The 15,220-nt window shown below is 46.5% G+C and overlaps 1 protein-coding gene across 4 annotated transcripts in view; it reads right to left on the bottom strand.

Annotated features, from left to right (window-relative positions):
* RAD54L2 (RAD54 like 2) overlaps positions 1-5,390 on the bottom strand; it is a 74,880-nt gene extending 69,490 nt beyond the window's left edge. For 2 of the 4 annotated variants that reach the window (XM_040075905.2, XM_040075897.2), the window contains exons 1-2: positions 5,005-5,176; positions 3,541-4,644 (exon numbers count right to left, since the gene is read on the bottom strand). The gene's annotated coding sequence lies outside the window, so the exon portion shown is untranslated. Of the gene's footprint in view, positions 1-3,540; positions 4,645-5,004; positions 5,210-5,326 lie in introns of those variants that run through there. The other 2 variants (XM_040075896.1, XM_040075899.1) reach the window with 2 other exon arrangements.
* Positions 5,391-15,220: the final 9,830 nt, after the last annotated feature.

Raw genomic sequence — 15,220 nt, 5'->3', positions numbered from 1 at the left:
ATTAGCCACAGGGACCCATGGCCCCGGGCGCCTCTCCTCCAGCCGCCCTCAAGGCAAGGACAATAAGAAGCTTAGTTCTGGGCCTTGGCCCATCAGGGTCAAATCGCTCTACATGCGTAAAAACCCGTCAGGCTCCGAGCCCCTGCTCTAGCGGTGGGCTCTTCACAGGAGAGAACTTTTTCTCGTACCCAGTGATACAGGTCCCATTTATCCTCACCACTGGCGTTCCCTGTTCTCCTGCCACGAACCTGGCTCTGCTGCCTCCGTATCCTGCCCACAGGGACTGGGCAACCATCACTGGGCCCACCCAAACCCTTCCCCAGCTCAACATTCACTCTTCCTTCAGACTGTTAAACGCCAACCTTTCTGCAGCCTCCTCAGGTTTCTCTAAAATTCAAGGTCTCACATACCAGGGGGACCCAAAAGCGCAGGCAGGCAGCATTTCAGATGCGAGTGCTGAGAAAAAGGTGAGCTCATTGCTCATCTCCATGGGCTGGCTGTGGTCCCACAGAGAGCCCAGTGTATCCATAGCCTCTGTCACTGCCAGGACACTCTGCTGACACCACACTGAGGTGCTCAGCCTGCACAGCAGCCTGAGTTCCATATTTTTGTGTTTTACAGGGAAGAAAAAGGACAAGGCCAGCAAAGAAAGTGCATGTCTGGTTTCTCCGTGCTCAAATATCCAGAGCAAGAAAAATACAAGTGGGAGACTGGTGTTTGGATCTGGATATGTACTGACAACCTGAGCGTCATCAATGTAACTCAACTGTGAGTACTTCAGGGGCCTACTGGGTTTTGGGGAAGCCAGAGCTTATCCAAAATTAAAAGGCCACAGCACCACAGAGCCATCTCACAAAGAGTGTGCCCCAGAGTACTTGGCAAAGACATGAAGGGATCACTGTAAGCCTTTACCCTTCTCCCCATCTAGACACATCCAAATCCTCTACGGTACCTTCTGCTGGTAAACCTGATATGAAAGTCCAGATTTTCCTTCCCTGCCTCAGCCTGTCACACGCGGGAGGCCTTCAGAGAGAGGGATGGTGGCAGAGACCTCAGAAGCAATGGAACAAGTCCAAATTAAAGCAGGCAGAATGCCCCCAGCAGAGCATTGAGGAGTCCTTATGGGTTTTTATTCTGTAGGACAACATTACAATGTGTTATGCTTCAGGCATTTTCCCCACAGCAACTCAGACAAGCCAAGCCCGCCTAAGGGTGACTGCTTCACAGGCCACTCCTCTAAGCCCTCCAGCAGCTGAGCACCTACCTCCTCCTTATTTCTATCAAGTTAGCTAAGACAGAAAGCCCAGAAGGTTATTTTTAGTTTCTATAGATGTACAACCACTATCTTTCACAGCCAATGAACCTTTGCAGTGGGATGCCCGTGTTATCTGGTGGACACATTGGGCTGGGTCTGCACAGGGAGCTGCCTGCACAGTCCCACTGCACAGCTCATCCCTTCACACAGCTTCACATCTCCCAAGCTTCCCCGGCAGGCTGCTCATGGTGCAGCCTCAGATGCCACAACCAAAAACATTCAGTCCAAGCAGGTTATGACTGCTGGCTTGCAACACTGAGGCTGAAGTTGCACCATCCAGAGAGAACTGAGGTCGCCAACTCAGGTGTTATTTCTCAAGGAAGTACCCTCAAGTCCCACCACACACAACAGCTCTGGCTCCTTAAACAGGTACCAGCCGTCCTTTACCATCTCTGGTGGAGGATTAGTTTGTAGCAGTGACTCCTCCCAGAATAAGCAAATAAATGGTCTGAAATCTTCCAGGTGGGATCAGTGGTTGTCCCATAACTTTAGTGGAGCAACCACCTACACAACCCCCCAAGTGCTTTCGCAGTCTTTCACACATCAGCCATTGACAGAAGTGCTCTACAAACAACCAACACCGTTCCTCAGGCCAGTGCTGGTTGCTCACCACAACACATGACCTCTGCCCTTCCCTCATGTCCTGTGCCTCAGCTGAATATGACAGGGCACCTGCAGCAGGTTTTGCTCTGAGCTGAGCAGGCACGCAAACACTGGGAAATTCCTGTAGGTGGATGTTGGGAAGCACCAAAGCAAAGGGACATAGAGCATTCCTCCTGCTTTACCAGGCTCCTGCTCTAGCCTACAGCAGTTATTTCAGTCTCAGAGTTGACACTTAGCTTTTTCAAACCCAACCAGTGCATGGACCCAAGAGGACACCCATAAGATCTGAAGAGCAGTTGATTTTGACCTCAGTATGTGGGGGTGGAATATGTGAACAGCAACAGAACATTCCCCACCTGGGTCCCAGGCTTTCTCCAACACCCCAATGCTCTGGGTCTCCTTTGGAGATCCCTGCACATATCCAAGGAACAGCAGAGCCATATCTCTAGGGATAAATAAAGCTGACTGAGTGATGCCCTACAACTGGATCCCTAAAGAGCAGGGCAGACATTGTCTTAATACAGGAAAGGCCATCAGATTTCAAAGCAAGAGCTTCAACTTCTGACTCTTTAAATGCTCATATCATTTACAGTCTGAATGGGGTTCTTGGGCAGTATCAGTTACATGGATTAGGAGCTGTAGAGGACATAAGTACAATTCCTCTTCCTGAGGTTTTTACAGCTTAATGGACAGGAAGCATTGTTGATGAGCCTCCAGCTTCTTACACTATGACCAGAATCTCCCCATCTTCCCTTTGTACTTTTTTCTGCCCTAGAATCACTCTCAATTAACAGTACAAAAATAAAACCGATGTCATCCATCTCTCCTAAGCTGTACATGCATTATTCATCAGCATGCCCTAATTGATTCTCTTATAACCATGAGCACTTCTGCACTTGGCTGTGTTCTTCTTATCCAGCAGAGCACAATTTATGAAGTTTTATTCCACTTGGAAAAGGCACTTTCAAAGTGGTACCTTCCCAGACTTTTCTGATCAGAACATCAAGTTGGATCTCAATGCATAGAGACTTCAGTCCTCAGTTTTGTGCCCAGATAAAAGTGTCAATCAAGTAACTCTGGTGCACTGATGCTCAGTGTCCTGACTGGGAGGTCACTACTTTCTGGATGCTCTGGGCCTTCTCCCCCGCAACAGGATCTATACAAGAGGTAAAAGGGAAGATTTGAAAAGGACTCCACCCCCCTGATTAAATGCTCTGGAACACATAATCTACAGAACATGTAGGGAGCCAAAATGCCCTTGCAACAGCTTTCCATGGAAGTTATAGAAGCATCTCCTGAACTTACTCAGCCAGAGGACAAGAGTGTCTGAAGGCTCCCTCTAGAGCAAGGGAAAAATACATATCCCATTTACATGATGATAATTCAGCTTTGCCTTCAGCACTTTGACACTAGAATACCTCTGGATTCTTTCATCCTAAGATTTGACCAAGATTTCTGGGAACTGAAAGCCTGTGACAGAATGCTCAGAAACAGCACATGCTATCAAGGTGCAGTCCAGACACTCAGTGAGATGAGCAGGTCTGAATTTCACTCTGCAACCCAAGAAGATACAAGTCAGCATACGACACCCTATACAAAGCAATTAATAAATCAAATCTCACCATTGGCACAAATGTGTTTGGTTTGGTGGGACCACACATCACGGCAATTTCTTCTCAAGTGCTCTATTGGCAGCACAATTCCTCCTACTGGTGGATGTGCCCTTTCTTAGATCCTTCTCTTTCAAATGTTATGTCAACTGCCACTGAAGAGACAGAGACATCAGCGTGCCATGGTGACGCTACTCGTGCTCCCTGGAGACCTTCTGTGGCCAGGGGTGTCACACAGCCCTCTGCATCACACCCCCATTCACCATTAACCACATCTGAGTTGCCTCCTTTTCCACATGCCTTTACTAGTCTCTGATATTCCTCATTTCTCTGGCGCTTGTTCCAGATGCTACTCTCTGGTCCCTTTGCTTGCTGCTGCATTATCCTATTGTGAAAGAAAGGGGGACACTCCAATCACTCCCTCAACGGGAGCCCATCCCAGCTACAGGATGGGAAACCTGATGGTGCTGCCAAGCTCTTTTCATCCTGTGAGAAGTGCTCAAGCAGCCATGCAGGGGGAAGTGGAAAATCGGAAGCAGATGTTCACTCGGTTGCTAATATCACAACGTATCATTGAGCTTTGTGCTGAAGGACTTGGTCAAGGAGTCACGAGGGAGCCACAACTCAGAGTAGCCTGTTAGGCTTGCGGTACTCCAGCCTCGCGGGCATTTAATCAGCGTCATGATATCCGGGCTGCGTTTCACCTGCGCTTCAACACTCAGCCTGCAGCCTCCTCTTCCCCCGCTAGAAGGGGCTAAGAACCTGCCACTGCAGAGCAGGAACAAGGGAGTTTCGCTATGGGCAAGTTCAGGACGAATCCTACCACACGAAACAAGCTGAACACTTCCTCTGCCTGTTAGGCTCTGCGCTAGCCCGACCCAGAAGGGTTTCAGCGTCCCTACAAAGCAAGATCTCTCTGCTTGAAAAGCTGGCACTTTGGTTTCTTCACTCTGTGGTGAGTTGCTTTGGGGAGGATTTCAGTACTGAAACGGTGTAATGTCATTGTATAACTCAGCACAGCACTGCTCACTTGAAACACCCTTCAGCCGTCAACATTCCATTTTCAAACACTGGGTGCAGGAAGGTAAAACAAGGCACCACCTCTTCCAGATGAAGCTGGAAATTTCAGGAAAGTAAAGAAATTAGCAAAGATATGATGATATAACAGGAGGGAGAAAGACCTAGACAGGTCTTTCATTGAAGAAGCAATTTTATATTTAAAGAATTATAAGTAACAAGTTTACAAACTAACACAAGGCAACACCTTATTAGAAAAGGTCACACATCTGCTCCTGGCAATCCCCAGAGCAGGGTGCTGGCTAGAACCAGGCTCACTCTGCTTGATCACCCACTCCAACGGTGATGTCTGTGAGGCCAGCAGTGAACCCCCAGATACCCACAGTGCCCACACCTCCCACACAGAGGTGCAAACTTAAACCCACAGCTCCAGCCCATGCAAATGCATCATTGAACTACCTTTCGAAGGCCCAATAGCATATTCACAGCAGCGGCAAAAACATTTGATGTAGCTTTCTTCTTGCTCTGCTTTACCACAAATGCAGAGTGTGATACAACTGAGAAGCAAACAAACAAATAAAAAAAAATGTAATATTATAAGAAGGCATCACCCTACTTGCTTTTAAGCCCAGCCTAAGAAACCAGGCATCTCCACAACACCCCCGCCCCAATTTCATCCTGCTCCTTTTAAGTCCTCCTTCCCAGACAGGTGGTTACAGCAGGTACAACAAGGTGAGCACAACAGCATCCACCCTCACACCAGCCCCTGAAATGTGCTGACCCCTTCCTGGCCAACACAAGCTCTCTGCACTCCAGGATGTTTCATTCACTTAGGACAAGAGGAGAGTACAGAGTTACACTCCCTCACCTTCCTTAGTGGAAAATAAACCCACCTTCTGGTCAGGAGTGCCCTACTCCCAGCTGTGCTTTCTTTGGAAGCCACAAGAAGAGGGCACTAAGTGCTTTTGTATTTCTAGCAGACAGCTCTTGGCTGGTCCTTACTGGGGGCACAACCAACTTTTACAACACTCCAAGGAGACAAGGCAACCTCCTGCCAAGAGAGGAGCTGGGTCACAGCTGGGGTGGCTGCTGTTCAGTTTGCTTTTGCCTATAGCCAGCTCTACTTTTCGGCCATTAGCTGAAGGGCAGGGGAGATGACACAATGCACAACCAATGTGAGTAGGTTTTTACTGCCAGTGCTCTGCCAGTACCTCCTTTTCAGTGCTACAGTGAGGTTTTTCCAGAGGAATTAACTTTGATAACAGTTCATATAAGGGTGTTTTCCCCCCGTGTGACAACACTGTCCCTGTTGGGCTGCAGATATCAGGGCCATAGTGTCCCTAATGCCCTGACCAGCCTCACCTAGGACTTGCACCCACACACCCAGCCCTGCTCATTAGCACAGGGGCTCAATTTAAACCCAACTCTGGGCACTTAGTCTTGATCTATGCCTGCTTTGATTTGTTTTGGGTCTGGCCTGCAGACTTTCCCCCCCATCCTTAACTTTCACTCTGCCTTTATTGCCATGAGCTTATCTGATGACCTGGGACCTTGGTGATGCTGCTTGCTATTCCTCAGCCTGCCTAGCTTTTCTGGCTCTGGTGTTGTGATGCAAGCACTGGTTGGGGAGACCCCTACCCTGTGGGTCCTGGGATCCCCTTGGCTGCTGGTTTCCTGCCCTTTAAAGAACAAAATGGATTTGCTGTTGATAGAGAAGTGAGGGACTATTCAGCCTCTGCTCTTCTCCCTGTGGTTAAACCTGGTGATCCTCACCCTCAGAGTATGTGTTGATGAAGACCCTGGGGCTTTACCAGGTACAGGGAGAAAGGCTATAGATTGCTTCAGACAGTGAGGTTTTTTTGTTTGTTTTGTTTTGCTCATTTCACAACTGTATTTTAATTGATTAGCCTGAAATTTATCCTTACACAAGGGTGGCACAAAAGTGAGGGGTTTTTAGGAGGTGAGAATGATATGTGCAATTAAATGACTAATAATAAAAGACTTTTTGGTTTTGAGTAGATATGCAACAGGCATAAGGGGTATGAGTGGATTATCAAGGTTTGGGAAGAGAATTTAGTGTCATATCAATGCTGATAAGACCTACACTTGTTTCTTCAATCTGTAGACTCATCCAGGATTTATTATTAAGCCATAAAACAAGGTAGGCAACTTTCCTCTCCTTTTCAATACACTTTCTACTCTTTTGTTCTTCATATAGGGCCTAATGTTTAGTTTATTAGAACAGTTGTGACCTCTACAAATTCTTTAAGCAGCCTGCATGTAGGGATTGGTGTTGATTTCTCTTTTCATTTATTAGCAGTCATGCTTCTTTTTAGTACCATAATCCTGAAACAATGGACCATGTGAGACTCCTGGTCATGCACATGATTGCTCAGGAAATGAGTGGCACCAGGAACTGCTCCTTTCCCTACACTCCCCTGGTATCTGAGCTTGGCTCTCCCCTGGATCCCTGCAGGCATTGCCCACTATCCACCACGCAGAGCCAGTTGTTCTAGAGGGGAGTAATCATACTAATGGCAAAAACTGGTGTGCTTGAAAGCCACAATTCATTATGCTCTTCATCCCAGCATCTCTTGTGTTCTTCACAGCAGTTATTTCTGCTTCTTCACTCATTGAGAATACACAGGTGTAGTTCAGTGCTCTCTGCAGCCTGCTCTCCTGCAGTGGGTGATATCTGAGTTTTGAAATAGGCAAACAACATAGTAGTTAGTTTTTCTTCCACAGCAGGTGAATTCGCTCATTTGAAAAGCAGTCCCTAAACAGCAACTGTTGAAACTACGTTAAACAGTGTTTTCTTTTTCATTGACTCTTCTGGCTTTACAGTTGTTTCTGAGATTTAGGTGCTCAAGGAAGTTTCTGTTTCAAAAGCACATTTTCATTCCTGCAAGGTTCAATCTCTGGGGCATGACTTGACTAGCAATTTTGATGGTGGATGTATTTAAGTAGGGAAGTTATGGAACTGCATATATGAAGGAGGTAATTTGGGGCTGCCTGTATGAATAAAATGTCCTCATATATAAAATGTCCTGATACATAAAAAACACCAGTAACACACTGTGGGATATGGGGTTATGGACAGCAGCACTGAGGCTTATCCAGTCAATGGGTATCCTTCTTCTGTTAAGTTTTGGTTATGTCTGGTTGAGACTGAAGGTATAAAAGGGGAGTGATTCCTACAATAAAGAGATTTCCCTGCATACATAAGGGGGTCCGTGTCTCTTTGTTCCCCATTGTTACAACACATGATTTCTTCACCTGCATGGCTGGAGCCATGGTCAATGACCTTCCTTGCTCAAATGCCAGCTAGGCCAATGCAGCAGGGAGGGGAGGACAATGCAATCAAGAGGCTGGACAATTATTTTTGGGAACTTTCTGTTTACTGACCAGCATAGCAGTTAAGGTGACAACATACTTGTTGTAAGAGCTTTGGAAACTGTGCTGGGCTCCCTTTCAGGTACTGCCTGAAAATGAATGTTACAAAACACCAATTTGTTCTTTTTATAGTGCAGGGACATATATTTGGCATGTGGGGAAACATGACTCAGATCTTTCCCTTTCTCCAGCTTCTGATAGAGGAAGCAGCCTCTAGGATTCCCCCTCATCACCCTGTGTGGTTACCCAGCACAGGACCCATGGATGTGTCCAAATACATTTTCTGCCTTGCAGTTGTACTGTGCTGCTTCCTTGACCCTCACCACCCACCTTATGGCCCTGGTGAGAACAGAAGTGGGAAGTAAATTAAGCCATACAATTTGTATTCCTGTCTGCACTCTGGTCTAGACCACATAAAGGATGGTTTTGAAAAAGATTAATTTGCTGAAGTTAATTGGCATTAGGAAAGGCAAGGTATCAGTAACAGCTTTGTTTCCAAGCATCTAAAATAACTATACAAAAAACCAAACCAAAACAAAAAATTAAAAAAAAAAAAAAGGCGCAAATTAATCAGCAAAGTGTCCTCACTGCAGCCAAGCTGCACACACACATGGAGAGGGTTTTTACAGGTGGCTGCAAACCCCTCATAGCAACCAGAATTATGTGTAGTATTAGGGCAAAATTAAAGAAAAAACACAAAAGAGGAGACAGAAGAAGGCAGACAATGGCAGGACTGTAGATGCAGAGGGTCAGAAGTCAGCCAAGTGATAGGGAAGTTCACCCAGACATATTTGTGTGTACCTGCCACCAACTTCCACAGCCCTGGTGTGCTTTGCCACAGAGTCACAAACGGACAGGACACAGGCAGAGGGCTGCAGCAGAAGCTGACACAGCTCCTTTGCACAGCCCCCTGTTCCACAGGAGTGAAGAGCAATGGGTAGAGCAGGTTTTTCCACTGATAGAGACTCCTGGAAGACCAGCAGCCAGAGCAGGTGTTTTGGCACATCTGCTGGCAGATGAGCTGGAGGCAGGGACTCTGGCTCTTGGGATGCCTCCATGTTATCAGATCTGTGTCCCTCTCAGGGCTTTGCAGGAAAATTGCAGAGCTCTTCAGCTGTTTCAGGCTGGAGATTATTCCACAACACACAAGCTTGTTTTTCTTAGTCATCTTTCATTTTCTTAGTAATTTTCAGCTAGTCTACACTCTGTATTTAAAATTGCTTGTGTACAGTCTGGGTGCAGAACTGAGCAGAATGGATTGCTCCCAGCTGGTATCTGTGTGGGAAGGAGACTGCTGAATTCCCAAGAGATGTTTGGGACACAAGTACTCCCAGCAATTCCCCAGCATCAAGTGATTTGAGATGGGATGAGAGGCATGGACCAGAATTGGCAGACCTGGATTCTGTGACCGTGGCTGAAGCACAGGGTGAAGTCAGAGTTCTTTCAGAAAAAGCAGCTCAGGGATGTGGATGCTGCACCTGACTCTTACATGGGGAAGAGGGGAGCTGCAGCCCTCCCTCCAGCAAATCCTCCCCAGCTCAATACTTCCAGGGGATTATTCCTGACTGAGCAAACCCCCCTGCCTCAGACACTGTTTCCTTAGGAAGGAGGATACAAACTCTGGGATTTGATGGTGTCTGCAGGGTGACATATTCTCCTATGTGCACAGGATAAGGGTACAACTCCACCAGCTACAGAATCTATATGTTACTAAAGTCTTGGCAAAGGTTCAGCCAGAGAGGACCAAGAGTGAAAAGCTGCATTAGGAATAGGAGCAAAAAATTTCTTTGTAAGTGTGGGATGTCTACAAGCAGTCCAGTAAGACAAAAGGTTTTGTGAACCTGTCTGGAAGAAAGCTGCTTTCTTCCTTCTCTTTTCCCACTTTCCAAGGCTCTTGGGAGAGTGATGCTGGTCAAGTCTAGGCAAAGAGGGAACTAGATCAGAAGAGCTGGAGCTGTGAGATCTCAGCATTCTCTCTTCTCTTTGTGAAAGGGAGAGATGGGGAGTTGTGTGGTTGGATCTGGAAATGTTGCTCTAAAGCAAACACTGAATATTCACCATCTAAATGGTGGATAACTGCAGCTCACTTGTAAAACCTTCCACAGCAGGCAATGTTGTTCTCTGGAGCTCTCCCTTGGGATCCATCTTCCAGGGGGTTCGCTCCTCGCTCATGGCAGTTTTCTGTACCCCAGTAGAATGTAACAGTGGTTAACAGTGAGGAGTGGGGGGAGGCTGTGTCTCAAGGAGCTCATCTGGCCTGATGCACCTGTCTGCTACAAAACAGGCTGGGAACAATCCCAGCCAGTCTGCTGGGAGAGGCTGGGATGAAGAGAATTCAAAGTGTCTATGGTGAAATCCTGCCTTTATTATCCCAGCCACTAACATCCCACATATTTCAAGGAGACCAGAATTTTACTCCCACGATCCAAACACAAAGCAAAATAAATCTTTGTACTCTCAGCCACAGTGCAAAACTCTGATTTATAGAAAATAACATCCAAGCCTTGGAGAGTGGCTAAACACACCTCCTTCTTCCTTCCTAGCTTAAAGCTTTGCATCTCTATTGCTAAAATCTCATGTGAGTTCTGCTGTCCAAACAGCCTGTAAAAGCCATAAATATCTCTCATTATGTCCTCCCATCTTTTCAACTTCTCTTCGGGCCAAAGCATTGTTTTCCTTGCAGACTACACCGAAGACTGCTGCTCAGGAACTACATTAAATATAATGGAATTATGATAAGTACACAAATGTTACACTAAACACAAATATAGGCTGTGAAATAAGGTAATACAGGAAAAATTCCTGTTGATCCTGTCCAGTTGTACTGGTGATTTGGTATGTCTAATAACTGAAAATTTTCTTTTTTCTCTGGAGAAGACTTGATGAAAAGAGGGGCAAGATAAAAAAATCCAGGGGAGAAAAAAAAAAATCTTCACAGGTTATGCCAAAATGATTCCTCCAAAATGTCCCTATTTTATAATTAGTAGCTTTTTATTGCAATTTAACAATCATATTATTAAGCATCCAGTCAGAGACAGACACGTTGTGCAAATGCACAGTGCAATATTGCGAATCAAGTGCACTCCCAGGCTGTGAATGGTATCCACTTCTCTGTAACTGCTCACCGATGACATTGGTTTTTGATAGTTTGTTGCTCCTTTGTGTCCAGAAGTGGTAGAAATGTGTCTTTCTCAGGAACCTCTTCCCGTACAGGGCAAGTGTTACACATATGCCTGGTGGTCAAACTGAATGGATATGCAGGTATTTTATACAGTAGTCTATTCCTTTTGGGATGTAGATAAGTGCTGTATCCTTATCCTTATCCTAGAACCAGCATTGATAAATGATAACCACAAAAATATCTGAATGTCCTCTCTGCTTCTGGAAATGCAGAGCTTTGCATCACCCATTTGTTGTCATTTGCAGCCATCATTGCACAACTGAGCTGCCCTTAAACTCCAGAACACCACACAGTTGTTATTAAGACCCTTGGTGGAATCCTACTGGCGATTGAGAGATGGGGTCATTCCAAGTTCTAATCAGAAGCCGAATTTATTGAGTATACAAGGCATTTATAGAGGGGTTTTCTTGTATGGCACTTATATAGGCTTCTATTTTGGTAACAATTTCTCATTGGTTATGCATTCTTTATGACATCAAGTCACTTAGAATCATTATCTCATCACAAGGTTTCACAACATGCTTCTTGGTCACTTATTCCCCAGGGAGTCTCTGTCTGTCTCTCCCACGGTTTCTGCTCGATCAGGCCTAAGATATCAGGCTCTTTTATCAGTTCCATTATACTCTCTGTTTCATTCTCCATAGAATCTCTCTGTGATAAAACAACTCATGAATACAAAATTAACATTTGCATGTGTGCCTGCCACCATTATAGCCCACTTTCACCAATTTGCCTATTGCTTCCATGTGCATCAAAACCTGAGACATAAATGCACTTGACCTAACTCCTATAGGGAGAAGTCATGAAGGAGGCAGATATAAAATCTGTACTTAAGGCCTGATAAAAAGGGGAAAAAAAACCCCAAACTCCCCAAAAACCCACAAACAACTGACCAAACAACCAACCAAAAAAAATTAACCCCACCTTCCCCTTAAAAAGGTTAGTAGTCTTGAAATTATACTTTTCCTTGGTTCTGCTTAGTCTTTGTTTTTTAAGCTGCTGTCATTACAAGTAATCCCTAAGATCCTTGTTGCTGGAAAACATAAGGAAGAATTTGTTTGTATTCCCAGTGTGTGTCTTGCAGGCATTTCATAGCATGCTGTGCATAGTCTTTTCCTTCTGTACAAAGTTTTCTTTGCTGGTTGTTTCCTATAGTAACAAAACAGATAAAAAAGGGAAAACCCTTGTTAAACCACAAAAACTAGCAAGGGATTTTGTGTAGCGCCCGAAATGAACTTTTAGCTTTTCCAGACAGAGAAATGAGTTTGGTCAGGAAATGATGTCTTGTTGACATTATGCCACTTTCTGTGTACTGTCCCCCACTTTTCTCATGTTCTCTCTTGTATATTCTCTGTGCATGGCTTATCTGTCCACTTCCAGTCTCCCAAAGGCTCTTTCCTTTCATACCCCTGGATCGCTCATATATTACAGGACACACCAATAACCTCACCTTTCAGTAATTTGGGAGAAAGGAGAGGCATTAAAATCTGCTTGAAGTTGCTGGGGGCATGTGAGAAGCTGAGCACAAAGCTCTGAGCAAGGCTAGAGTAGCAGCATGCTCAGGATTTGGGGGCCACACTGCTGAAAGCAAGAAGTGTATGTCAGGGTATACTTCATGCAACACTGATCACTTTGTACTATTTAACTTTTTTGTTGACTTTCAGCCTGCAAGCGCAGATGTGCTGTCACTCAGATGCTCAGCTAGGCAGAGCTATATGCTCTTGGCATCACGCTGTGTCTGAATGGAGCGTTTTGGCACCGGCCTGTTTGGAAGAGAGCTTTTTGCCTGATCATGTTCTCATTAGTGTCTGAGCTGATGAACGACATTCTTCTGCATTTCCATGTTCCTAGATATAGATCTGGCTTCTCTCTTCAGTCTGGGCTAAATGCTCGGGGGGAGCTGGCTGGGGAGCATGTCTGCACTGCTGAATCCATCCATGCAAACAAACAGTGGGAGAGCCTGGGGAGCCACCTGCCTGATGGCAAGTCCTGTACATCCTCTGAGTGTCCAGAAGAGTCAGTGTAGTTGGCCATGGTGAGATCCTTGATACTTTCAAGAGTGAACTGCTTCTATTGATCTACAGTAGTAAAATAAGACACAATGGTAGCTCAGCCACTGCCAAAATGTAGGTCTCTCCCTGGCCCCTCCTCATAAATAGCTTAGCTGGTTTTAGTTTGTGTTGCTGTTTTAGCTCCAGCCCAGAGAAAACCTGCCCCAGAAGTGTTGCTTCCTATCACTCTTTCCTCCCCCCACAAGCTTGAAATCTTTTTGCAGTAGGTGCCATCAGCCTGCTGTCGCTGTTCCCCTCTGTATCTCTGTGAGAAACTCCTTGAGCTTTGTTTGGCCTTTTCTGCTGCAAATCCCAAATGCTGTCCCCACACACAGGAGCGGGCATAACGAACCTCTCCTGCCTTTCCCACCGTCACTCAGAGACAGCGAAGGAGCACAGGCAGAATTCGATTGAATGAACACATTTGGCCTGCCCTTTTACATTTGATGTCTCTCTCCAGTTGTTGGGTGGTTTTGCTCTGTGTGTGTGTGCTCTAAGCACCTCGGCCCCGGATGATTGCTTGTTAATTTTTGCTTTGGGCTATTTTGAGCTTTTTCCTCTCCTCCCGAGAGGACGCTGGTGGGGTGTGATGATGCCGGTGTGCCACCTAGTGATTGAACTATTCCCTTGTCACACATCCTTTATCGGAACCCTCAGTGCTCGTATTTTGGCTCCATTTGCCCACGGTCACCTGGATCGCAGGTAACCTGTGGCAATGCCTGCAGCCCCTTTGCTCTGCTCAGTCTGTCCAGGCAGAGGGGATCCCACTGAACTGTTTTCCCCTGCTTATTTCACTTCGTACCTTTTTTCTCCCTTCATACCTCTTTATCCTGTATTATCTGCAGTCTCTCTGATGTGGGCAGGAAACGGGAGATCATTTGAGGGGTGCTGGCTGCCAGCTTGCAGATCACCCATGGTCATAATCTAATCCCTCAGGCAATATTTTTGTACAACGTGAAAATTTAGTACTAGATACATGTCAATCAGATGCTCCGGGGGAGTCTAGACAGTGTTTAAAGCCCTTTAGGGATGAGGGGTATCATTGCAGATGTTTATCTGCTTCACACCTCATAAAACCACTCCTGAACTGTTTGGGCAGACCCGGGCTGGGTGAGCAATAGATGGTCCTAGGGGTGGAATCGAGGATTTTTTGGCCAGGGTTTTGTTCCTGCTGCCAGCTCCCCAGATTCCCAGAGGCACACAGGAGACTGGCAGGGTGGAAGGGGGGAGGGCACGCGGCAGAGAAGTGCATCACAGACGCGCTCTGCCCCCAGGTGCAGCTCCCCAGACGCCTGACCTCCCGCCCGGTTCCTGCAGTGCCCTGGGGCACGGGTGTTGCAAAGGAACAGCCGTCAGCTTACGAGCAGCTGAGCAGGGCAGGTTCAGACCCTCCCAAAGGTTCAGGTCCCGGCATTGCACCCTTCCCTGGATGCTGCTGGGAAATCCAGCTGCGTGCTGGGTGCAGTTGCAGCTGCAGGGTGATGCAGAGTGCTGGGAAGGGACTGAACTCTATTCCGGGGCTCGCTGCTCACCTGCTGTGAGTCATGCAGCAAAATTATGCTGCAGAGGCTGGTACTGCTCGTCCAGTAACCGCTGTCACAGCTGCCCTTCAATAGGAGCTCAGCTGCAGGGAGAAACACGGTGACAAGCAAAATGAGCCCCACAGGAGGATGGGGCAATTAATAAAAGGAAAAGCGTAGGGAGTCAACAAACTTTATCACTGTAGATCTGTGTTGTAGGTCAAGATGAGCAATTAACACTCCTAAAAGCCTAAAGAATCTGTTCTCTCCTAGTATCGCAGCTGTGGGGAGGCGTCTCTGAATGTTGTGAGCTTTTTGACAAAGACCTTTTTCTCATTCTCAGAGCGAAGGTCCGTTCAGGCAGAAGGTGAAGCTGCTGCCTGGAGCTTGGGTCTGGGGCTCTCTGCCTTTGCCAGCAGCTGTGAGAGATGAAGCATCCCAGGCACTGTTCCACCCCTAGCTGTACTCAAGGCATCCTTTGGAAACACAATTTATGTCTTCCTGGCTTCTCCAACAATGCTGCTCCTCCT

Source organism: Hirundo rustica, chromosome 12 (genome assembly GCF_015227805.2).
Source record: "Hirundo rustica isolate bHirRus1 chromosome 12, bHirRus1.pri.v3, whole genome shotgun sequence".
Lineage (NCBI taxonomy): Eukaryota > Metazoa > Chordata > Aves > Passeriformes > Hirundinidae > Hirundo > Hirundo rustica.
Note: the sequence above shows the minus strand (reverse complement) of the source record. Positions and strands in the feature narration are given on the sequence as shown.